General features: G+C 48.3%; 1 protein-coding gene across 7 annotated transcripts in view; it reads right to left on the reverse strand.

Moving 5' to 3' along the window:
* Positions 1–24,474, reverse strand: part of APBA2 (amyloid beta precursor protein binding family A member 2) — a 217,462-nt gene that overhangs the window by 104,085 nt on the left and 88,903 nt on the right. For 4 of the 7 annotated variants that reach the window (XM_012764602.2, XM_012764600.2, XM_012764607.3 and 1 more), the window contains exon 2: positions 9,910–9,976. The gene's annotated coding sequence lies outside the window, so the exon portion shown is untranslated. The remainder of the gene's footprint in view (positions 1–9,909; positions 9,977–24,474) is intronic. The other 3 variants (XM_012764605.2, XM_076004825.1, XM_012764603.3) reach the window with 1 other exon arrangement.

Here is a 24,474-nt window from a genome sequence, read left to right on the forward strand (position 1 = left end):
CATGGAAAATGCATAGCATGAAAAAAACTATGCATGGATTTCAAAAAATTTTTGGCACCAAAATAAATATATACTAACTCATTAGAACATGTCTGAACAGGATCTAGTTTGAGGCAGTAAAAAAGAAAAGACATCAGAGCCCCTATCAAAGCACCATGAATTCTGCTAAAACTGAAGCAAGAACAAACATAAAAGTTTTGGTGAAGCTTAGGTGGAAGAACAGTGAAGTCACTGATGCTTTATGGAAAGTGTATGGGGACAATGACCCAAAGAAATCAGCAGTTTTCAAAGGGACAGCTCATTTTTAAAAGGGACAACATGGTGTAGTAGATGAAGCCCACAGCGGCAGACCATCCACATCAATTTGTAAGGAAAAGATTCATCTCGCTCAGGTCCTAATTGAAGAGGACCAATGATTAACAGCAAAACAATAACCAACACCACAGACATCTCGAATGCTTCCGCTTACACAATTCTGACTGAAAAATTAAAATTGAACAAACATTCCACTCGATGGGTGCCAAAACCATAGTACCCAGTACCAGCTGTAGACAAGAGCAGAGCTTTTGATGGAAGTTTTAAACAAATGGGATCAAGATCCTGAAGCATTTCTTCGAAGAAGTGTAACAGGAGATGGAAAATAGCTTTACCAGTACAATCCTGAAGACAAAGCAAAATCTAAGCAGTGGCTACTGAGAAGTGGACATGTCTAGTCAAAGCAAAAGCTGACCAGGAAAAAGCAAGGATCATGACAACAGCATTTTGTGGATGCTCAAGGCATTCTGCTTGTCGACTTTCTGGAAGGCTGAAGAACAATAATACATTCTTATTATGAGTGTTGTGAGAAAGTTACCCAAAGCTTTAGCATAAAAATTCCTGGGAAAGCTCCACCCTAGAGTCCTTCTCCACCACAATAATGTTCCTATTCATGCCTCATCAAACAAGGACAATTGTGTGCGCATTTCAATAAGAAATTATTAGGCACCTACTTTACGGTCATGATTTGGCTCCTTCTGACTTTTTCTTCTTTTCTAATCTTATAAAAAATCTTTAAAGGGTACCCGTTTTTCTTAAGTTAATAATGTAAAAAAGACTGCACTGACATGGTTAAACTCCTAGGACTCTCAGTTCCTCAGGCATGTAGTAAATGGCTGGAATCATTGCTTACAAAAGTGTCATGAACTTGATGAAGGTTATGTTGAGAAATACAGTTTATCCTTTTTTTATGTTTATGTTTAGATTCCATTTTTCTATGAACTTTCTGAAATCTCTTCACATGTCTGGCACGCACATTCACTCAATAAATACTGCCACTGAGCTAACCAAGGTGCAGGGGAGAGATGAGCTAGTAGAGAGAAGTACAAACACATGTAAGGTACTGCCCAGTGCAGACACAAAACCTCTCAAAGACATGGAGGCAAGCAGATGTTTCCAGAAGCTAAAAGAATCCTTGGTTTCATTGCCACACACATAGCAATGGACGTGGGCACAGCTGGGATGCTGTGAACTCTGTCCAACTTATACTGCACTCCCCCATGCCCCAGAGATTTCAGGGAAGAGAAGAGGGTTATGATTTGTGTCTTGGCCAATCGCTCCCCAAACCTGATGGATTTTCTGAGGTGAAATTGCACACTGTCACAGGCAGGAGCTTATTTTGTTTTTTGTTTTTTTTTGTTTTTTTTTTGGTAACTGACAGGTCTCTCAGCCAGTAACAACTTGCAAGTGCTCCCACCCTAGGATGCCTTTGCTTTACTGCAAGATGGAAAGCAAGACTGTCAAGACTGAACGTTGACCAAGAAAAGCAGACATAACATCTAAATGAGTGTTGTTTTCCCCAGCTGTGACTCTGAGAAGCCACAGAGATATTCCAGTGCTTTTATGGCATGGAGGCAGTCTTCAGAAACTCATTTCAGAATCTACTCCAGATGAGTCAAATCCATCCTCCAGAGAATGCTTGCCACTACTGGAGATACCTGTTCAAAAGATTAATGCATGTGTCGAGTGCATTTCCACCGTGGGGATTCCCCTCTGCAAATCAAGGACTTGACTCCTACCTTCCAGGGAAAGGAAAGGCCACATAGTAAATGCTTTCAGATTCTTTTTCTCCATCACTCCCCGTGGAAAATACAAAACTCTCCTCCCCTGCACCCGGGCTGACCTCCATTCTCCCCGCTCGCTGCACCTGCTCTGGGCATCCCCAAACAACACTGAACAACCAATTTTCCATCTTCACAGAATAACACCTTGTTCCCTCCTGTTTCCACCCTTTCTCTTCTCTCCTTCTTGGCCAGTTTTCACCAGAAAAGAATAAAAATATCCTACATTCACTGTCTCTATCATAATCACGGATTGTGATGACTTTTTATTTGTTCACATACGTTGCTTCAGTCTTCTTAAGTGAAAGTCGTGAGAAAACTTTGTCTGGGGGGAAGCATTTATCCATTACATTCCATTTCATTGGAAGTGTTAGTGGCAGTCCACAAAAGTAACTTATCCCCACAGACTTCTCAGTTCTCTCCACCCCAAAGTGTCTAACCACGGCCGGCAGGGAGAAGTGGAACAGAATGCAGCCAACATGCCCTCACGTCAATGTGCTTTTGAATGCAACATGCCTCTGTTTTACTACCTAAGAGATATACACCTTAAAAACCCTAAAGTAAAATCCTACTTGGTCTTCTGGTGACCAGCACCAGGCCACTGAAAACCCCGAGCCCCCTTCCCTCCTGGCTTCTGCCTGACTTTCTGGCCACTGTCCTCAGGCTCCTCCAGGACACCCATTTCCCCACCTGGGCTTCACTCCCCTTCTCGGTCCGTCACTCCCAGGGGCTCATCCCTCAAATCTCCTTGGCCCTCCATGAAGTAGGCAATTTAATAATTTTTTTGTCCTACCTCCAAGGTGGTCTAATCTCCCCCTGGCCCTTGCCTGGCCGTCCACACCTGCTCTGCCAACGCTCCCTCTTCGGCGTCTCCCACCTCGGTCCAGTCCTCCCCACCCTCTCGGCCTTTGCTTGGGCCTCACTGTCTCTCCTGAGCCATCACCCCCATGGACAGCTCTGGAAAGCACACATCCCATCACATCAGCCTTCTGATAAAGACCTCCAGGGCTCCTCTGAGGCCACCTCTTCTCCCTCACCCCTGACTCCTCTGCCAAGCCAGGTGGAACCAATCACGCCCCCCAGGACCTGCCACCCTGCATCCTCTCTCCACCTTCAGTCACGTATATGCACTTCCGCTTGCACGGAATGCCTGCCTTCCTGCCTCTCTCTCCCACACATTCACATTCATCCGCTGACATGAAAGACCAACCCTCCTGGACAACCTACTAGACAGAGGAGTCACTCTGTGGGCCCCACTCTTCGTCTCCTTTAACATGCAGGGTGACAAGACATTACACTTTCCCGCAGCGGCTGATGCTCAGACTGAAGGTCAGGTGTTCCCTGTCAAACCTCTCACTAGCAGCCCATGCCAAAAATGACCGTCTGCCACCATTCCACTTTTCAACATAATGACTTTTAGACGGACAAAGAATAAAAAGAACAACATACAGCGCACCCCATGTGTGAAGCTTGGGAGGTGAGTGGTGGTGTCTCCCTGTAGCCCCAGCTCTCTGACCTCCTGAGGCCAGGACATGACAGATGGCATGGCCTTGCTAGTAAATGAGGGTCTCTCCACCACAGGTGGTAACAGTCATGGTTGCTAGGAGCCCTCCCACGGGTCAGGGTGGCATGCAGCACCATTTCGTCTGCAGACATATGATTGATTGAAGGAGATTAAGGGATTTTCCCAAGGAAGGAGATTAGCCCACAGCAGCCCTACACTGTATGGAAATGAAATTCTTTGCAGCATGCTCTGCCACAAGGGAGGAGACCCCACCGGGTGGCTCTGGGAGCCTCAGAAAATGTCTCCATAAACATATATTCCATAAACATACACTGCTTATCAACCAGTCCAAACATGAGTTTTGGCATAACACTTTAAATTAGCATTTCCATATGTGTCTAGCAGCACACATGGTAAAAATAAGTCTGGAAAATAATAGATTAAACAGAACTAGTTTTCTTTCTTACGGGACTTCTCAAGGCCTTTAATGCGGGACTTTGGGGCTGTCCAGGAGGGGGCAGCAGAGAGAGCACTTCCCAGCCTGATGTCAATGCGGGCTATTTTCAGCACCATCTCGTGGGACACTGCAGAACACAGTTTGGGAATGCTGGCTTACAGACTAATGTCATTAATTAGGATCAGACATAATTAACTAGAGCTGAATATCGTTAATAAAAAGTTACATGAAGAAATGGCTAACTTCCTTCAATTTCATCACACTAATTATGTTGGGCTCAACCTAGTAGCAGCTCCTAGTGCTATTTTCATAACACATTTTTCATCTTTTAAAAAAGGGGTGTTGATGAGTTTTTTCTCTCCTAAAGTGCAACTTAAAAAAAAAAAAAAGAAATGGGTGTCAGAGTGGAAGTTTCCAAGTGTTTGAAAACACACTCCAAGTCTGAACGTAAATGGCAATGGCCAGAGCCATGTCCTTTTTCCTTCCTCCAAGGAGGGAAATTGACAATATCAGGGCAATATTATGTGTCATGCACCCTCCCCCAATCATGCAGTTCATTCGCACAACCCACCTGCCCCCAATTGATGAGCCCCTTCTTTACAGATGAGGAAGTTGTGCTCCGAACATTTAGGAAACTAGAGCTAAAGGGTGATCACGTACTTCTTGAGCATCCACTATACATGAGGCATTGGACTGGACGCCAGAAGCGAGCATCTGAATGCACAGAGCAGCGGCTGGGCAGGATGGTGAGGGCAGGCAGGAGGGGCATGGGCAGCCCATGAGCCCTGTCTGTAAAGACGGGAAGAAGCACTGAGAGCAGGAGCAGCCTCACGGAGCCGAGGGGGTGCCCCGTGAGTGCAGCCGCTGAAGAAACAAGGCTGGGTCACTGTGCAAAGCCCGGTTCACTCCAAAACCCTACCATTCCCATGAAGAGACAAACAGAACCATCTATAAAAAGCTGAGGGCTGGAGGTCAGCCACGTTGGAGGATCGGCTGTACACAGGAGTAAGACAGCCCCATCAGAGGGACACGTGACACAAGCACAGAGGGTTCGTGTGTGCCTACACCGAGGCGCTCACCACAATGTCCTCTGGTATCAACTTTCTCAAACACACAGAAGAATGTGTTGAGAACAAGGCAGCAAACACCCATGAACACACCATCGGCCTTAGCTGCCACTCTCATCCCCACCCCTCCTGCCCACGCACCTGGGCACACGGCACCAAGCAACGTGCATCTTTTACTCAGTGGAACATACCCTAGTGGGTTCTGTTATGTTCTAATCCGTTCCATATTTTATAACATGCTGGTTGTGACCCATCTCTGACAGTTAATTCTATGTGTCAACTTGACCAGGCCCCAAGATGCTCAGATGCCTAGTTAAACCATATTTCTGGGTGCATGCATGAGGAAGAGATTAGCACTTGGATTGGTGGATAGAGAGTCAGTCTCCCTCCCCAATGTGTGTGGGCATCATCCAATCCTTTGAGGACCTGAACAGAACAAAAAGGCAGAGGAAGGTTAAATTCATTCTCTGCCTGATTGCTGAGCCGGGACATGGATCTTCCCCTGTCCCCAGCACTCTTAGTATTCAGGTCTTCAGACCTGGACTGGATCTACACCGTCAGCTCTCTGGCTCTCAGGCCTTTGCAGCACACACTCACTGGCTTTGCAGATGGCATGTCATGGGACTTCTCAGCCTCCATAGTCATGTTAGCCAATACTTTATAATACATCTCTCAATAAGATAGATAGATAGATAGATAGATAGATAGATAGATAGATAGATAGATAGATAGATAGATGGATGATAGATCCCAAGATGAATAGACTCTTTTGGTTCTGTTTCTCTGGAGAACACTGGCTAACACACCACTGAATCTATTTTATAACCTGCTAAGGCATATCTATCTATCTATCTATCTATCTATCTATCTATCTATCTATCTATCTATCAATCTATACATATAGCCATGAATGGAATTGCTGGGTCTTGGGAGATCCACATTTCAACCTTAGTAGATACTGCCTAGTCATTCTCCAAAGGGATTTTACCAATTTGTCCTTGATACATAGGGCATGAAAGGCTCCCTTGTCCCACACTCTTGCCAACACTTGGTTCATCAGACTTTCTAATTTGCCAGTGTGTGAATATGAAATGGTAGCTCACTGCGTAACTGGCGGGTCCCTGGTTAGGAGTGAGGCAGCATTCATTTGTCTATTAGCCATTTGGGTTTTCTTCTTCTTCCTATTATTTGCCCTTTTTTCAATTCTGTTGTCTTTTATTGATTTGAAAGCATTCTTCATACAGACAGAATACTAATCTCTTATAGTAAACTCACCATGAATATTTATTCCAGTTTGTAGTTCTCTTAAAGAAGTTGCAAATGCTGATATTTAATTAATCGATCTGTTCTTTTATGATGGGTATATGTGTAAGTATCTTATCTTTTCCTACCTCTAAGGCAAATCAAAAATATCATATATATATATATATATTTTTTTTTTTTTTTTTTTTTTTTGAGACAGAGTCTCACTTTGTTGCCCAGGCTAGAGTGAGTGCCGTGGCGTCAGCCTAGCTCACAGCAACCTCAAACTCCTGGGTTCAAGCAATCCTGCTGCCTCAGCCTCCCAAGTAGCTGGGACTACAGGCATGCGCCACTATGCCCGGCTAATTTTTTTTCTATATATATTAGTTGGCCAATTAATTTTCTTTCTATTTATAGTAGAGACGGGGTCTCACTCTTGCTCAGGCTGGTTTCGAACTCCTGACCATGAGCAATCTGCCCGCCTCGGCCTCCCAGAGTGCTAGGATTACAGGCGTGAGCCACCGTGCCCGGCCTCTTCTATATATTTTAACATTTTTTTCTTTGCAAGTAGGCCTTTAATCCTATGTGCATGTGCTTGTATGTACGCTGTGCAGGAGGGATCTCACTTTATCTTTTCCTACGTGGGCAACCAGGAGTCCTGCAGCATTTCTGCCCACCCCAGTAGTAACAGTCTCCACTGCCTCCTGGATTCCTGTGCATGTGAGAGCTTATTACTAGGTTCCACCCTGTGCCACCCAGTCCTCTGTCTCTCCCTCCATAGATATCACAGTCTTAACCGTCACAGTCCTCCCGCAGGAACCTCGCTGCCCTGGTCTCGTGTCATCCTCCCCTAGTGCTCTGGCTGTGCCTTTTCTCTCTTTGTCTGGCAGCTGGGAATTTCTATGCCTTTCCTTAGATTCTGTAAAAACATTCTTGGCCATATTTTACACAGCATTTATTTATTAAATATATGTGTCTGTACTGGGGCAAGAACAGGCTGACAGCACATTAGCCAGCCATTTTTGTGAATGAAACATCTTCTCATTTAATATATGTTCTGAGACTTGCCATGACTTAAATACAGCTTATTAATCTTTCCACTGTTCCTTTGGGGTAATCACTGAATTTACATCTTTCACTATTTACACATTTTACAGATCAAGGGCCTATAGGATAAATGTCATAGGATAGTGAGGCCTAGAATTTGATTCTCCAAGAAAAAAAAAAATAGAAAAGATTCCCCAACTTTTCCTGTAAGTGGAAGCACATTCACCAAGCTATTCTGTGAAAAGACATCCAGCACACTGTGGGTATCAGTATTCTGGAGATACAGAATGGTTCCATTTGCAGTAGAAAAATAAATAAACCCAAGCCTGTTCTTCTCTTTACAGATCTCCTCACAGAGATTCATTCTGGCATAATTGGCATTTAAAAATATCCATCTTGTTGCTGCTTTTCTCTCCAAGAAGGAATATGCTGTCCTGCAGGGAAGCTGCAGAGAATTGTGATGAGTATATTCACTTAAATGATGGCCTATTACACAGCAGATGAGGGAGAGCGATCGGGAAGAGAGCCCAGCACCTTGTCTATTGCAATTGATTTTGATACTCTAATAGGATTTCAAGATACATAAAAATTCCAGTAGGTCTTTTCTGGGCTCAGAAGAGAAAATATCGTATACTTTAAAGCATAAATACAACTGCCCCATAACTCCATCAGAATGCAATGACACCCCAAGTTCCTTAAGGAAAATGTCAAGAAACCAATTTCACTGTGGATGGTCCCTAGAGGTGGCTGCTTGATCCTGGGCTCCCAGAAGTCAGAGAATTTCACTAATTTGTGAGATTGCTCCCTCCACAAGCTGCCCTTACTGCAGGATACAAACCAAATCTCCTCCCTTTACACAATCCCCCCAAATTCTTTAGCATTTTCAAAACTAAGAGTGGTTGATGCACCTAATGAAGGTAAGGCTAAAGTATATCTACAACTGTAAATAGTAAATCAAACGAAACACAAAAGGGTCTGTTGAGAGCACAAAAGTAAATTCACAAACTTTATAAACTGACAACTGAGAAAAAGTTCAGAAAACGCTCAGCTTATACCCAAACCCATTAAGAATCACGCAACTCCTCTCTGAAGTTTCATCCTCTGTTTCCTTGGACGAGGATTAATGGTCCTACATCTCTTAAATGCCTTATGAATGTTCCCCTTGCCTCCCGCCAAAAGCCACCATGGCATCAATCCAGGACATTCGTAACAAGAACACTCCTCAATTTGATGCAAGGGAACTCCTGCGTCACACACGGGACTGTGATTACGAGTGGCTCACCTAGGTGTAGAATAGATGCAGGGTCAGAAAGTGAAATAAATGATGCTGCCTCGCTTTATAAAAGAACACTCTTTAGTTGCTTCAAATAGCAAGGCCTGTGGCATTCTGCTGCCCTGGAGGCAAATCGCAGGTCTTGAACCCAGGTCTTGGCACCCCAGAATCACATCCTTGCCCCTGCTAGACTTTACCTCTACCCTCAGAATTGTCACAGAGCTTCCCCATCGGGACATGCAAAGCTTTTTTCTCCTTTGGGAGTCCCCAAACTACCACTTCCCTGCATATGATACCCTGAACTGCTGCCCCATGCAACCCTAGCAGATATTCCCTCCCAAGAATACAGAAGAACCCATGGAAGCCACCAGAGGCGGAGACCTGCTTTGGGTACCAGGACACGGAGACCACACCTGGCTCAGCCTCCTCTGCTCCTGGCTCTCCAAACACCGCTTCCCCACAACCATGGCACCTGGCACGTCTCTGGCCCAGGAAGAAGGGAGCCAGTTCATCTTCAATCCAGAACCTTCCCCTGTGCTGAGCACCCAGCTGGCACCTGGGCTCCACTCCTACCAGTCCCACAGGGCAAGAGCAAGCCCAGCACCGCCCGCGGGTCACCAGTGTGATCAGGGCTATCATACCACTTCACGCACAGGGCAACAACCAACACGGGGCCATCCCTCCCCCCTGGCAACCCAAGGAGGCTTCTTTTTGATCAAAGTTAGACTTCTGCTCAGCTTCCTGGTATTTCACAATGGTTGACTTCTCAAAGTAGACTAGCAATTGTCCACACTGGGTAGTGAAAGGTTTTGAGGGCTCCCTACTGTTGGTGACATGTATCTACTCTCAATGTAAATGAGAACCTAGGTAGGGGTTATACAAATAAATGAGACTCCAAAGAGGACTATGGTTTACACAAACACCAGTATGACGAGGCAGGGACAGACGGGGCGTGTGCGTGTTACTGTTGTCATGGAGAGGTGGGCAGAGGCATCAGTTCCAGGCAAAGCAAGCTCCCATGGTGACCCTAGTGTTCCTCTATGCCTTGGCTGTGAATCAAAGCCTTGCTTCAAACTCCCCGTGCTCAGACGAGTACTGAATTATACACGCAGGTTCCCAGGAAACAGAGAACTATGCACAGTTCCAACTGCACAGTAGCATCCCTCTAGCAAAGCGATCCGTTCCCCATGTCAGAAGCAAAACCTCACTCCATGCAAGCCTACCTTGTATTTCTTACCGAAAACAGTAGTTGGGTAATGTCCCGAAAAACCTCCCGATGATCAAATCTTTCTGGAATAAAGCAGAAGGAAATAGAGGAAATTACTTTGGTTTCAGCAAGGATACAGGTGCTCACACAAAACTCCTTCAAGTATAAAAAGTTAAATGAGTGGGAGGCTTTGAATCACCTGTAAAAGTGAACAGATTATAATTCTAATGAGAGGATCAGAAATTACCCTAAACAAATAATTAAAATGTTTCTTTAGCCATTCATGGCATAATTATTGCATTAAGAAGAACATGTTGGGCAAATAAAGGGATGGCTTATGTACCATTCTGAAAGGAGAAACCATCTGCATTTCAATGAAGTTCCTCAAAGCCCTTATGAATATGTATTTCTCTGCAACAAAGCTTGACCCCACTGGTTTGCAGAGCCAGTGTTTTATGCTACTTTCTAACTGAGTCTGGAAAGCCCCGTGAGGGTGGGAGGGGAGTGAGTAGGGGAACAGAAAGGAAGGAGGACCACTCTCACTTCTAGGGCCCTGGTCTCAGCCCACCCTTCCTCGTGGGCAAGACAGTTTCATAACAAAAAGGAGAAAGGGGCAGCCAGGTCTCAGGCTCCCCTTGAGCAGAGAAAGCTTTGTAGATGAATGCTAAAGAGGAAGGCCAGTGAACTCAAAGGCTTCGAGGCTAGGTCTTCGGGTTGGATCAGGAATTCATGTCAAGGGCCATAGAGGCCAAGGTGCAGAAAGCCAGGAGAGGAACAAGAGGAGGGGGTTCATTTGCCCTAAATATCATATTTAGGCCGGGCGCGGTGGCTCACACCTGTAATCCTAGCACTCTGGGAGGCCGAGGTGGGCAGATTGCTCAAGGTCAGGAGTTCAAAACCAGCCTGAGCAAGAATGAGACCTCCGTCTCTACTATAAGTAGAAAGAAATTAATTGGCCAACTAATATATATAGAAAAAATTAGCGGGGCATGGTGGCACATGCCTGTAGTCCCAGCTACTCGGGAGGCTGAGGCAGAAGGATCTCCTGAGCCCAGGAGTCAGAGGTTGCTGTGAGCTAGGCTGATGCCATGGCACTCACTGTAGCCTGGGCAACAAAGTGAGACTCTGTATGTATGTATCAATCAATCAATCAATCAATCAATCAATCAATATCATATTTAAATTCCTCTTCTCCCTCCAGTCTGGCTGATGACAGAAAGTTATCAAGGACTTGCTTTTTATCTTTCAAAATGATAGCAATGGCAGCCTCCCCCTGGGGCCTCATCTGTCTGGAAGGGCAGGGCTGAGAACCCGTCATGAAGAGCTGTGCTGGTGGACAGTCCACCTCAACCCGGTCCCAGGCCCTGCAGTCACAGGGGACAGCACTATTCGCTGGGGGAAGGAAACAGGGCCCAGGCAGATAACAGCTTCTTCATCATCACAAAGGTTTAACCTGAACTCTGTTACCACGCTTCTAACCAAGCCTGATGGTCACTCTCACTTCCCTGGGGGCAGACGTTTCCAGCAGAGGGTTTTAACTGGGGAGTTTACTCCACCCAAAGCAGCCCAGTGCAAAGATGTTTCCAGTTTGGCCAAGCCGCCTGCTGAGAGACCCACAGAGCTGTAATCTGCCTGTCACTACTCAGGGGTAACTTGACATGTTGTTCAGTGTCTTTCCCAGGGTATACCGCCTCTGTCACCTTTCAGGCTCTGTCCCTGCGTGCTTCCCTGAACCTGGCCCTTTGCAAAGAGTCCTCTTCATGACGCCCACGGTGAGCACCACGTGTAAAGCATTTCAATCACGCACACATTTTCCAAAGCGCGTTGGTGTGGGGCTCGCTTCCCCTGTGAACATCAGCAAATCCCTCCACACCGTCAGCCTCGGTTTTGTCGTGTATAAATCTTGGGCAGTAAGAACTACTTCAACCGTGGTTGGGAAGGTGAAATGCAACAGAACCCCTAGAATATAGCCTGGGACCACATTAGCATCAAACAGTATTCCCCTTTTCACCCCACACTTGCCATCTGGGGTCCTCCAACAATAAGCCATTTCTGGGTTGGTGCATGAACTAAAGGTTGTGTCCAGCAGCAAGAACCCTCCACTGGGAGTCAGGAGATGGGACTTCAACTCCTCACTCTGTTACAAGTTAGCTCTGGGACCCCGAGCAGATCAGTGAGAAAGTCAGACCTGCCGGCCCCTGTCCTCTCCAGACATGCCCACCCTTGCTCTGGGCAGCTGTGATCAAGAAGGGCGGCAGGGAAGAGCCTAGAAACCTCAGCCCACCTGCACGGGCTGGAATTCTCCACATAAGCCCACTGGGTCCTCACCTCCCCTCCCTGGCCCCCTGGCACCACCCCGATCCACGCTGGCCCGTGGTGGGCCCGTCTGCCCTGGAGTCCCGCTCTCCCCACTTGCTCCTGGCCCAGAAGCACCTGGGGGAAAGCCGGGGCCTGCGTGAGGACGGGCTTCCCTGCCCTGGGAGGCCTCGCACCACCCCCTCCCCTGGAGGGAAGCAGCCGCGGTCTCCCGCGGCCTCCCTGAGTCTGGAGTCTGTGTGTCTCCTGAAAGGACAGAGTCTCATTCATCTGCGTTCCGGCGGCCCCCCGCACGCTCCACACGATCTCCAACAAAGGCACGGAACATCAAAGCGCTGGGAACGCGGCGGCGCACTGTACCTTACGTAAGACCTTTCCATAAGAGGAAACAGGCCCACATCTTAACTTGATTTAGAATCGGTTTTTAAGTGTCTATTTATAGGCTTCACACGACCAGCCCTTGCGGATGGCGGAGGAACTGGGCCTCTGGGCTCCTGTCCAGAGTTTCTCATTTGCATTCTTTTCATGTTTATCTTCTCTAATTTCCCAGCAGCATTTTAACTCAAAAGCAAGGTCACCTACCACTTGGACTCAGCACCACTTTTCTTTGTCTCCAGAGAAAAATATTAATTTTCTTTTCCGTGCAGCAGTGCCCTGTCCCTGCCCTCTCCAGGGCCACCCGCTTGCACTGGCTACAGCAGGCTTGTATTGTTTGGATGACCCATGCCTCCTGACAGACAGTTCGCCTTAAAGACATGCCCAAGAAGGTCGTGATACCCAGGAAGGCCCTTCGGGGGGTCAGCTGGCTCCAAGTCACCACTGGGCCACACACAGTTGGGGAGGGCCAACTCCGTCCCCGCAGCCAGAAAGAACATGAACAATCAAATACGGCTCAGAACACCTGGGCATTGGGGACAGGCCTGACCATTCCTCCATCTGCCAAATACCTTACTCCATGCTCTTTCTGTCCCCTCTGGAGGCAGCGAAGGCCAGGCCACTTCCCTGGTCCTGCCCAGTTATTACTGATTACACAGAAATGCCGGAGCCTGCTCTTCTCTGGCAATCCACAACAATTTTTGGAAAAATCTCCTAATCCTTCTCAATCTTCAGGCTGGAAATTGAGTACACAGATCTCCCACTAAAATACTCTGCTCTCCATGTTGCTTATCCAATCACAGGTCTTCATCTTTGTTTGGGGGCTTGGGGGTAGGCCAGCTTCCCAGAAGGGACGTGCAAATGCGAAGCTGCAGGAGCCCAGGGGTCTCCTCCTCCCGTCCACGTGCTGATACCTGGTTCTCCAGGGTGTGGGGGCTCCCCAGCCCTCCAGCCCTCAGAACCAGTACAGAGAGAAAGGCAGGCCTCGCCCAGAGCCCCAAATCTGCAGCGGAACTCAGATGCAGCAAACACGCCCAGTCAACAGCCCTCAGCTGCCTGACTTCAAATACCAGGCACGAGGTTCGGTTCTCTCGGGAATATTCTCGCTGCAGCTGTTGGCATTTGGTTCCAGGACTGATTAACTTCCTCACAGGATACCACTTCAACCACCGTCATAGGTTCTGTATTATGCTACGTGCAAATTTCTGGCAATAAATTGGACCTGGATCAAACAAAGCCTTTGAAATGCCAATGTTTCCAGAGACTCTGGAGGTATACTGAAATGCTAACTATTCCTTAGACAGTTCATAAATGTATTAATTACCTTTGATTTAACAAATCAGGTGAGTTGGGCAGAGGTTCCAGATCCAGAAACAATCCTCGGGGCCCAACGGTGGCCTGAGTGGTTGGGGAGGGGGCCCGAGAGGGGAAGTCACCTAGGCCAAGAGAACCTCAGCAAAGCCCCGACAGGGCAGCTCACAGCAGCCTCCAACCAAAGCAGGGGACGCAGGCCCTGGAGCATAGGCAGGTGTAGGCACAGGGGAATGCGTGCCGGAACCAATCTTTTCACGCATTTTCTTAGTAAAGTTAAGGCAACACTCACAGCATCACAGACTCCCAGACCTGGAAGTTGTCCCAGGAGAGCACCTAGGAGTGAGGAGCAAGGCAGCAGCCAGGTGGACGTGTCCAGTGCAGAGGCAGGAAATCTAGGAGGGGGTGGGAAGTCTGATCTTACCCAGAAACAGAGTGACGGGACCAGCCCTGCCATCTACAATCACATTTCTTCCTCCAGCTGACCCAAGAGCTATGGCTGAATCTCCTTGAGTTAAAATGGGCAACCCTGTGCTTTGTAAGGAGCTGAGCACAGGACACACAGGTTTGGAAAGATCTGGTATGCTGTGCTTCAGTTGTAGAACAGGTGGAATCTGGTGAGCAATAAGAACCCAAATTCAGGGAAACACGTGATGACAAGAGCCTCTGGCCACCATGAGCAGAGGCCCTGGGCTGGGGCTAGAAAGGGTCTGCAGAGCACCATGGCCAGAATGACGGGGAAGGGGCAGCTGCACCCAAGGCAGAGCATCACCTGAAGGCCACAGGTGGCTGGGTCATGGCTCACACTGGTACCAGCCCCGTGACTGCAGCCAGCTCCAAAGCCAGGTATCCACGGGGCTGTCAGCATCCTGGCATGAGGGAAAGCTTAGAATGGAAGTTTATGCCCATGTTGACTTCGTAGACTGACTGCACGGGGCTCACCTCACCTGGCAGAGAGGGGGCTGGGGACCTGGCAGAGGTCATGCATCTGGCAGGTAAGGGCCAGCACGGCAAGGCCCCTGCAACTGGGTCCTGCAGCTCAGCCATGCTGCCCCCAGAGGAATGCAGTGAGATGGCAATGTCCCCACAGGTGTGGCTGGAACCACAGAACACCCAGCATGAGATCTGGGGGGGATGGATGCTCCCCCAGACCAGGATATATGTTGCTTGTTGTGGGGCTGGGAGTGGGGGGAGTCTGCTGCCTCCTGGCGGGACACACAGGGATGGCGCTGAGACAGGCAGAGCGGGAACCCCCAGGGCAAGGAAAGCAAAGGAGCCCCAGGAACCACTCCAAGAACCAGCCACAGACCAGTTACCACAGAGAAAGAGGGGCTGAGCTCACAGAGGGGCCCCAGGTCCTCAGGGCTCGACAAGAGGACAGCACTCAGCTGGGACAGGTCAGGGCACAGTGACAGTAAAGTTGGGGGTGTCCAGCTTGAGCAGATACCACAATGCCATTGACAAATAAAATCTTTAAATTTTGAATAACTGAGTCCCTAACTTGCTGTAAGGTAAAGTGCTCAAATTCTAATAACTCTATTTGTACATACTAGCATGTATTATTTTCTCCTTCTGGGCAAGTAGCTATATTTTTAGAGTGAAAAGCACTAACCTCGAGACTCTTTTGGAAACATATTTTGGGAACAATGAGGATTTAAAGTTAGTCTTCAATGGTCTCAAAGTGTCAAAAACGACCATTTTGTTTGGAATGGTGGTTTCTAAACATGCTATTAAAAATACTTAAGAATAACATACAAATTGTTATCATTAAAACGGTCAAAAAGCTCCATTCTTGGAAACTTATCTTTCAATGTCCAACAATGAGGGGCCGTGTAGGGCAGGTCACATCCAGCCACCAGATCCTTGCTTCCTGCTCCAGATTTAAACACAGAGACTCTCCATGGGTGATTAAGGTCACCGGGTGGGGATTCTCTTTCAAGGTGACTATCTGTTTCCTCTCCATGGGGCGTGTGCACCACCCTGAAGGCAGAGTTGGGGGGGGGGTACAAACCTGGAATATTTTAATCTGTTTCAAAACTCAGAAATTTTATCTAAAACCAAACTGGCATTTGGAGCTCAGAAATCTGCTCTGAAACCAAACGTTCAATATCTCTAACTTTATCACTTTTCCCACGTTTGCTTTTATGTAAAATTATCTGAGGCTTTCTCAAATAAACCGGAGAGTTCCTTACAGTGCTGCAGCGCTGACTGATTAATGCTGGGGCTGACGCTAAAAGGCGCTTGGCTCCAACGGGGCTTTAATCTTCCGTGAGTCTGTCCCGGTGCAGCCCTCAGCATCAGACAGACACACAGTTCCCTGCGCCCTTCTTAGCAGAGGTGTTTACCCCACAGTCTCTGACACAGTCCTCAATGACTCTCAGTGTTGCACCGATCTTGTTTCCTGGAGTTCTTGCCTGGCTTGGAGGAATCGGCGGACAGTGCAACACTGAGGTCGTAAAAACTGGAACTCAGTGCCAAGACTGTCCATGTCACAGGACCAACATCGGTGCCGGTCGGAGGCAGGACAAAGGGAAGGTCCGCAGGTGGGCTCAGCCACGTCTGCGTCCAACCCCAGGGAGTGAAGGACTAGCAGAGGGTGCAGACGGCCCTCCAAGGCCGCCTGTGCCTGGCTTTCCGCCTCATTATTATTCTCTCCTAAGCAAATGAGGCTTCTATTTTTGCTGTGAGGAGCCCGATGTCTTCCAATTCCCAGGCGTCCCCTTGAGGGAGGCTGGGATCTCGTTTGCTATTCAGGCAGCTCAGGCATGGAAGGGAGGGCGACGCAGAAGGCCGGGAGCCAGAGTGAGGCGGTGCCTGCCAATCTTCTCAAATGAGGACACAGTGCTCGCTCAAGCGCTGGCCAAGGTGACGCTGCCTGCACACGCGGCCCCACGTGACCGTGCAGAGCCGGGCACATCAAGGTTTATTTAGTTTGAACGTGTTTACCGAGACAGCACTAGCTGCTTCACAGATAAGAACCACTTAATCCTCCCAGCCCCACTGTGGATGGTGAGGTTCTCATTCCCATTTTGCAGATGAGGAAACTGAGGCACATACAGATTAAGTAGCATATACAAGGCCACATAGGAAGTGCTAGAGCTGGGATTTAATCCTGGCAGGGTGGCCCTGGAGTCCATGTTCTTAGCCCCTACGTTATGTCAGAAGGAAGAAAAGGGAAAAGCTATTGATAATACCTAAGCCTAATAAAGGATTAGACTGATCAATAAGAAAATAGAAAAAAGGTGCATTTCAAGACTTATGTGCTAAAATTTAAAATAAAAAAAAAAAAGAAAAAAGGTGCAAAAGCTATGACCAGTAATTCACAGAATAACAAATATATTAAATATATACATATAAATATATAAAAATAAATATATGGAAAGATGTTCATCCTCATTGGCAGGCAGAGAAATGCAAATTAAGAGCTCATGCAGGTAACACTTTCACCCAACTGACAAAAATTAAAAATACCTGATAATAACAAGTGTTGTCAAGGAAAGGAGGAGTGGAAATTCACACACCCCTGGTGGAAATGCTCACTAGTACCCCCACCCACTCTGGAATACAATTTGGCTGCTTCTAGCAAATTTGAAGATTCATATACTCTATCCCATAGCAATTCCAACCCTTGCTAAATATTCTAGACAAATACGGTCATGTTCACAAAGAAACACACACGAGTATTCATGACAACGTTGTTTATAACAGTAAGAAACTGGAAACCACATAAACATCCATCAATGGAGAGTGACAAACAGTATTACGGACATTCAAAGAAATACCACACAGCAGTGAAAAGTTATAGACCACAGCCACGTGTTTTCACACGGGTGAATCTCACCAACATAATGGTAAGCAAAAAGGGGACACTACAGTAAAAAAAAATATGCAGTTTGCTATCACATAATACTTAAGGACAAAATGCAAAAATAGCAGGCATGAGTGTACTTATAAATGTAGTAAGTTACAAACCAGCACCAAACCCAAACAATGGTTACCTCTGTGCAAGAGACAAGAAGATGCAGTTGGAGAGGGCCTCCAGCTGTACTGGTCATTGCGATGCTTTAAAACATACGCATAAAAAAATCTTTGACACTCCCTTCAAAAAGTGAAGCCTAACTCTTTTCTCCTTGTGTGTGGGCTGGACTTAGTAACTTGCTTCTAGTAAACAGAAGCAAGCAGAAGTGGCAGTGTGTGGCCAGTGAGACCAGGTCATTAAGGGATGGCGCTTCCCTGTTACTCTCCCTTGGATCTCTCAGGCTGGGGGAGGCCGGCAGCCATGTTGTCAGGACACTCAAGCAGACGCGTGGAGAAGCCCACGTGGCTAAGAACTGGGGCCTCCTGCCAACAGGCGTGTGAAGCAGATCTCAGAGGCGGATCCTCCAGTCCCAGTAAAGCCTTCAGATGCCCCAACCCACATCTTTACCCTGAGCTAGAACCATTCGGCTAAGCTGCTTCCAGATTCCTGACCACAGACTCTACATGTGAGATGGTAAATACTGTTTCACATCACTAAGTTTTGGCATAATTTGTTTCACAGAAATAGGTAACCAATACAGTAATATTCTCTACCTGAAGCAGGTTGTGGGTACCTAGGTGTTTATCACACTATTCTTTTTACCTTTCTGTACGCTGCCATGGACTGAATGTGTGTGTCCCCCCACCAAATTCCTATGTTGAAGCCTAATCCCCAAAGTGATGGTATTAGGAGGTGGGGCCTTTGGGAAGTGATTGGGTCATGAGGGTGGAGCCCTCACGAATGGGATTAGTGCCCTTGTAAAAGAGAGCCCAGAGAACTCCCTCGCCCCTCCCGCCAGGGGAGGACACAGCACCCAGGCCATCTACGAGCCAGTAAGCAGACCCTCGCCAGACGCAAACCTCTCGGCACCTTGACCTTGGGGTTCCCAGCCTCCAGAACTGTGAAAAATAAATGTCTGTTGTTTTATAAGCTGCCCAGTCCATGGTATTTTGTTATAGCAGCCTGAACAGACTAAGATAAATGCCAAATATTTTACAATGAAAATTTAATCCAAAAGACTAATTTAAAAATAAGGAGGAAAAGCGGAGTAGCCAGCAGTGACCTGCTGAGAATGGGCGGAGTCCGTGGAGCTCCTCCTTACAGCACAGGCCGAGCGCTGTGAGGAGCCCACGGCACTCAGGACGGGCATGACAGGACGTGACCAGCCAGCACTGACACAGGAAACGCTGTCTGTCACATTCACCAGTTAGGATGGGCTCAACACTCTAGTTAACAGTTGCAAAATGACGGGTAGTGACAGGCAATAGTGCATGACAGACACGCACTTCATCCTTTTGGGCAATCAAAGAATGGTTTCTCTCCTCAGGGAGATAAGAAACTTAGAAGCCGCCTCCAAGGGTTGGAGAGTCACATGGAATTGTGATCGGGCAGAGGAGAGAGCAGAGGATTTACTGCATTAAAATATTAAAACAGGGAGACATTTCGGGCTAAAAGAGCATGTCTTGAGCCTGAGAGGCAGGGCAGCACTCCCCACCCCCCTCCCGTAAGTCTTGCTGGAATGGGAGGTCTGGCAACCCCAGGGCAGCCCACCTACCCTAATGCTCTCCCCAGGTCTTGCAGGCATCAGAGAAGGGCAGGACCTGACCAACAACAAGTCTGTCTGTCTGTCTGCCTGTCTCTCTCGTCCCTTCAGGTTCCAGGAAGCAGAAGTGCATTTCATTCCTCAGAACCCATTGAGCTGATCAGAGTCAAACGATCCAGTTAAAGCAGCTGGGACCAGCTTAATCCAAAGACCCAGTCTGTTTCAGTCCCAAAGATTCACACTGAATGACTGAAGACCACTGACTGTCAATCCTCTCTGAGAGCACAAATCCAAAAACTTCACATTGCGTGCTGTTTCCCTCCATTTACTCATTTCAAGAAAAATGAGACCCAAGATCCATTTTAATAGAAACAACCCCTTTTCTGGCCACGATCCGACAACCCACACAACCACAATGCCGGTATGTCCCACACTGCTCTCCTGTGTGCAGAGCACTCAGCTGAGGCACAGAGGAGTCTAACCTCCCTTTAAGTGTCCTCCTTCTGACCACGGAGAAGGAGGGTCCATGTTCTGTTTGTCCTCTTGACTCACCACAGTCCAGCCGGTGGACAATGAGGGGAAACCGTGAAGGGGACGCGTGGGACGTGAGCAGGGCTGGCGGCTCCTATGAGAGCATCGTGTGCACATGCTCAGCTCTGGCCACTGCAGGGCCAGCGCAGAGCACAACAGGCCACACTCTGCCCAGGGCCTCCCCTGGCTGTCAGGGCCGGGCTCAGACAGACACAAACCTAAAGGGTGTGATACACCCAAACTGCCCTACTGTCACCCTGCAACAGGACCCCAGACAGCAGGATGGCAGCCAGCCCTGCCACTGGGCCTTGGAGCACCAAGCCAGGTCAAGCCACGCCACACTGCCTGACGTGCCAGGCAGCTGCCCTGCCCCCGAGACTCCCTACCTCTCTGCTAAGGAACTGCTCTGAGTTGGGAACAGGGGACCCCAAAGGATCACTGTGCTCCCTCAGTCCCTCCTTGGCTTTCAGGGCAACAGTCACCCTCCTCGGGAGGAAACAAGGCAGAGAGACCAAGTCAGGGGGCCTGATAATGAGGCTGGCTCAGGACAGGGTAGCTCTGTGCCCACGAGCCTCAGTTCTCTCAGCTGTGACATGGGGATAATAAAAGTCCCCTATAAACCTGTATCATGAGGTTACTATGTGGTTCCCATGAAATGCCCGTATGTACCGCGTGGGAAATACATGCTGGTTTTTGTTCTAGCGCCATCAGAGCCTGCCGCCCACAGCCGCTCTGCCCTTACCCCCACAGCGCTGCCCCGGCACTCGCAGCCCTACCCTAGCAGGAATGCCTCCGGTTCCTGCTTGCTACCCCACTGCAAGCCCCTTGAGGGGTGGGCCCTGTTCCCAGGCCAGCACCTGCAGCACCCAGCACCCTGCTCGTGCACAGGAGGGTTCTACCACCCAACTCCAGAATCCCCCACTTTGCCGCCTGTGCACGCCTCAGCAGCCAAACTCCATCAGCTGAGAGCATAGCGCACACAAAGCATGAGAGTCGGGACGCCCTCTAGGATGCCTTCGGAGGAAGCTCATTAACCCAGAGGATGCTAGAGAGGGTCTTCTAGCCCCACTTATACCTTAGCAGGACCCCGGCCCAGGGTGGGGCCCCAGGGTTGCCTGAGTACTTCGGATCACAAGTCCCATTAATCTACTTCTAAAGCCCTTCCCATACTGCCCTGGGGCCCACACTGTCCTCCACTGTCAGTTCCCCAGGAAAAGACAACATCTGAATTGGGGGTACTGGGTTGAAGGAACCCAGCTGCCTGCAGAGCGGACCCCAGGCCAAGTCCCTCTGACCCATCCTGAGAGTGACCCTGTGGCTCCTACACCCTGCGGAGTGGGGGCAGGTCCAGGAGCAGTCACCCCTCCCCGAGGCCACCTCATTCACCATGCCACATGCCTCGAGAGCTTCCGCATCCCATGCCAGACTCAAAGAGAAAAGTCAAATTCGAGTTTGAGATTTTACAGTATGCTAGAAGAGACTCTAGAAAATAATGTATTGGCAAACGCTGAAAAGGAACACAAAATTGCTGTGCATAGCCCCAAACCTGAATATTACAACAGGACTTTAGCAGCGTCCTCCTTGTCAACACAAAACCAATTACTCGCCCGCCACACACGCGCCACAAAGACATGTCTTCTCATCTGGAAAATGAAGGCAAGGAAATGAATTTTATTTTCAAAACAAGGCTCTACTCAGGCAAGGACCACCATGCATGCCACCTGCCCACGTGACAGCTGATTAAAGCACCCAGGGAGATGGTGGCTGGGCTGGAATTGTTCTTAGAAATGTTTACACTTTCCAAATCTCAGAATTCATGCAGGTAGCCCATGCCCACTGAACAAGCAGGACAGTGAAGTCACTTCAGGATCTGCCGAGGGGGATTCCCCAGCCAGCTTGCAGAGTTGGGACATGGGTAGGAAACGTGAAATGACTCCCCGTGTCACCAAGTTACCTCTCACCTTGATATACCTGTTTCCTACCTCTGTAGGTGCCAGGACCTCAACCCAAATGCAAGGTTGCCTTTGGTTTTAACATTTTTCATTTTTACATAAAGAATACTACAACCTTAGGTCTTCACTGAAACTGGCCTGTTACTGAGATCTCTAATCCTGCTTCCACAGAGCAGGCTGCATGCCAGCCCCTTGGGGTGACCATGCAAGGCCCCCCAAGCTTGGGTAGGATGCTTGGTCTCAATATATCATCGGGGAATCCATGAATTGGTAATGGCTGCCAGATGCCTGGATCTAGTCTTGCTCTGTCAAAATAACTTGCTGTTTTGTTCTGTTAAGGTTCATCCTTATCAATTTATTTTCCAATGACTAGACTTTAAATAGGACATGAGTACTTTAAAGACCAAATGTAAATCCTCAATTGCCAAAGCAGAAATATATACAATCAGAATATTTTCACTGAGCCAGCCTCAGGATGAAGCTGATATAATAAAAGGGAGGGCCGAGAGAAAGAAATTGGACCTGTGATAACAAGGTCAAGATGCTAGATCAAGCCTTGCCTGAAACCAGTTAGTCTGGACTTTCCAATTACACAAGAAAAGTTTATATCACCATGGGATGGTTTTTTTGTTACGTCAAGTGTCTTAACAGATGAGAAAACAGAGTCCAGGGAGGTAACATGACTATACCAGCCCAAGAGCAACAGAATTAAAACCTAGTTATGTTACATTAATTTCTGCCTTGTGTCAAAATATTGGGCTGTGCAACAATGTAGTTTAAAACAAACACAAAATCCTTAATTTTTTTTTTTTTTTTTTTTTTTTGAGACAGAGTCTCACTCTCTTGCCTGGGCTACAGTGCCGTGGCGTCAGCCTAGCTCACAGCAACCTCAAACTCCGGGGCTCAAGCAATCCTCCTGCCTCAGCCTCCCAGGTAGCTGGGACTATAGGCATGCACCACCATGCCTGACTAATTTTTAAATTTTTTCTATTTTTAGTTGTTTTGGCAATTTCTTTCTATTTATAGTAGAGATGGGGGTCTCACTTTTGCTCAGGCCGGTCTCGAACTCCTGAGCTCAAGCAATCCTCCCACCTCGGCCTCCCAGAGTGCTAGGATTACAGGAGTGAGCCACTGCACCCGGCCAAAATCCTTAATTTTTTAAAAGAGCAGGTCTGCTTTTCAAGTCCTACACAACCAAAATCTAGCAGAGAGAAGATTAAACTCAGACCTAAGAAATTCGATCTTCTTTACTTTTCCAAAACAAACAGGACTAAATGGTCATTGCTGAATCTACCGAGTGTTCAGGCTGAAGGCACAGTTTACATGGAGCATTTGTGCACCATTCTCTCTCTCTGAAAGACAGCTTTGACCCCGGCTCACATTCTTGTGCATACAGAAAATCTCAAGGCAGCTTTCAAAAAGAAATTTTCTTTTAATTAGCCACATAAATAAGCACTGGTCTGCTGATCGGCTGGCTGTGGTCGTGTTGGCTTCCTTTTCCCTTTTGTTTCATTTTTTTTAAATAACTGATGTAAAGACCCAAGGAAGCATCAGAAATATCATCTCTTAACTCCACCATCCGTCCCATTTTGGACCTGAATATCTGAAGACCCAGATGTAGGTGGTCAGAGTCACAACCTGGGCCAAACCTACAGGGTCAGAGAGCCCTGGATTCATACCACCCTCTGCTCAGCCTCCCTGCCAAGAGACTGCATGTGCCATGCGGACACCATCTGCTCATGCAGGGCCGGAGGGGCTTGGGTGGCGAGGTGGGACTGTGCCCAGCACTGCCTGCTGAGCAAGGGCCTACACCTGACACAGCAACCTGCCAACATGGATGGGGAGGACCTGAGAGACAAACTCGGGCCTCTACCTGAAGAAAAGGGTCCCCCACAGCTTCCCCACCCTGAACCCCCAGGGGAGCCTCACTGCCCTGAAAATGGCTGGCAACCCTGCAGAGCTGACAGGGCCCTGGAACCCCTGCCGAGGGCGAGTGGCAGAGCCCTTTGGTGAACGAATCAAAGGACGCTGGATGGACCACACACCTGGCCAGGTGAGAGCAGGCTGGCTCAAAACAGAACAAAGGCCCAAAGAAGACTCCATCAGACAGACACATTTGCTCCCATCGTGACAGGAGTGGACCAGGGCCCAGAACAGTCATTTGATGCCGAGGAATAGGGGGTGAGGGACAGGAAAAAATGGCCAATGACAGGACAGGGCTGGGTGACAGGGCCCAAAAGAAAGAACCATGGAATGATGAGGAGGGAAACAGAGGGGAGAAGGGAGCCAGAGGCCCAGCCTGAATTGGGGTCCCAGGCCAGGCAGGGGCGTGGGTGGAGAGATGGCTGCAGTGCACCCTGGCACAGCGCTCTGGGCTCAGCTCACCTCCAGCACTCTGGGAAGATGACCAGATAGCAGCGATTGCTGTGACCCTGGTTCCTGTTGAAGCCACAGAGACCCATAGGATTTTAAGATCTTCATGTCCCCTGACCTGCTGGGCACAGAGCCCTCTGGACTAATCAAATGCTTTCAGGC

The sequence above is a fragment of the Microcebus murinus genome, chromosome 7, assembly GCF_040939455.1.
Source record: "Microcebus murinus isolate Inina chromosome 7, M.murinus_Inina_mat1.0, whole genome shotgun sequence".
Lineage (NCBI taxonomy): Eukaryota > Metazoa > Chordata > Mammalia > Primates > Cheirogaleidae > Microcebus > Microcebus murinus.